Below are 1,483 nucleotides of genomic sequence, written 5' to 3'. Positions count from 1 at the left end.
TCCTGTAAATCCCAAATGCTCTTGAGAACTGAAAACAAAAACAGCCTGAGCGCCTGTGTCGGCCAACTTTGGTCCCCTCAAGTGACGAACCTACTACCCTAACAAAGAGATCCCACTGAAGGTAATTAAAAGTGCGGCTTTCTAGAATATTCCTCCCTCCCCAGTAGGGTCAGATCTTTACAGTGTCAAAACCATGAAGGGAGTCGCCGGCTGGCAGTTCTGCAGCTGTATGAGGGCTGTGAACATGGTGGCATGTGGCTGGGATTAGGAAATTTCACTGTGGATTAAAATCTTTCCAACGCTTCCATGGCCACCGGCTAAAAGAGAAGGAGTCCAAAGCTCCAGCACAGATCCAGTTAGCAGTCGGGGCCCAAAGACTCACTGAGCAGGTAGGTTGAAGCCCAACTTTTCATCTAAACTTTCATTATTAGTCCAAAACTTTGACTCTTTGAATAATAATGCAAGATAAGTATTTTATTGACCTGCTGATTGGTAAACTTGTATTATTTAATAATGTTTAGCAGAAACAATAACTTTAAATGAATCAGGAATCATTTAGCATTCAGTTATAACTATATTGTGTAAAAAAAAAAAACATTTTAGGCCTATTGCAATACGGTTTTGACAATTGGGACTAAACAGAAGTAACATAATGATCTATATAAAACTATAATGTACCTCTTCGAATGAATATAAATATTTTTTTATAGAATGCTTGTTTCGTACATCAATACATCATTTAAAGAGAAACATTTAGTTGTCATGTAAGCCATAAACTGGACCATATGAGTTATACTGCTGCAGCTGTAAACGGTAGAATATCACACCTCAGCTGCACATTCTACAGGACTCCAACTGATGTAATCCTGTATCTCATAATAAATGAGGTGCTTCTCTATTTGCAATGTTCTGGCTTTATTTAAAAATGTATACTTTATTATTATTCATAAAGAAAATAATTAACAGTTTGTTTGATTAAAATCTACATCAAGCTGTTTAAACGTGGATAGGGATGCAGCAATACCTAATTTGGTCCAATGTCCATATCCAATAATAAAATTGCTGTTATATGGTTAATAACCAATTGATATCATGCATTATAAGGAAAAGACAATATTAACCTTAACTTTTTTTTTCTAATTAAATAAAGTAAAATCACAGTGAAATGTGGTTCAGGAAAACATGACTTTATATATATATAAATAAATATAGTGAGGACAAGAAAGATGAAGGAGAACCATCATGGAGGGACAAGCCGCTGCACGGCGTATACCACAGATAAATAGAAGAAGTGGCTGATATCAAAAAATCCTACCAGTGGCTGGAAAAGGCTGGACTGAAGGACAGCACAGAGGCACTAATCATGGCAGCACAAGAACAGGCACTCAGTACAAGATCAATAGAGGCCAGGGTCTACCACACCAGGCAGGACCCCCGATGCAGACTGTGCAAAGATGCCCCTGAAACAATACAGCACATAACA

General features: G+C 37.6%; 1 protein-coding gene across 1 annotated transcript in view; it reads left to right on the top strand.

Moving 5' to 3' along the window:
* The window catches only part of LOC107093069 (ATP-sensitive inward rectifier potassium channel 1-like), a 7,726-nt gene continuing 6,243 nt past the window's right edge, over positions 1-1,483 (top strand). Inside the window, exon 1 of the mRNA XM_015387889.1 lies at positions 1-389. The gene's annotated coding sequence lies outside the window, so the exon portion shown is untranslated. The remainder of the gene's footprint in view (positions 390-1,483) is intronic.

This window comes from Cyprinodon variegatus, unplaced genomic scaffold, assembly GCF_000732505.1.
Source record: "Cyprinodon variegatus isolate N-32 unplaced genomic scaffold, C_variegatus-1.0 Scaffold406, whole genome shotgun sequence".
Taxonomy (NCBI): Eukaryota; Metazoa; Chordata; class Actinopteri; order Cyprinodontiformes; family Cyprinodontidae; genus Cyprinodon; species Cyprinodon variegatus.
The sequence above is the reverse complement of the archived record's forward strand: the minus strand, read 5'-3'. Positions and strand labels throughout refer to the sequence as shown.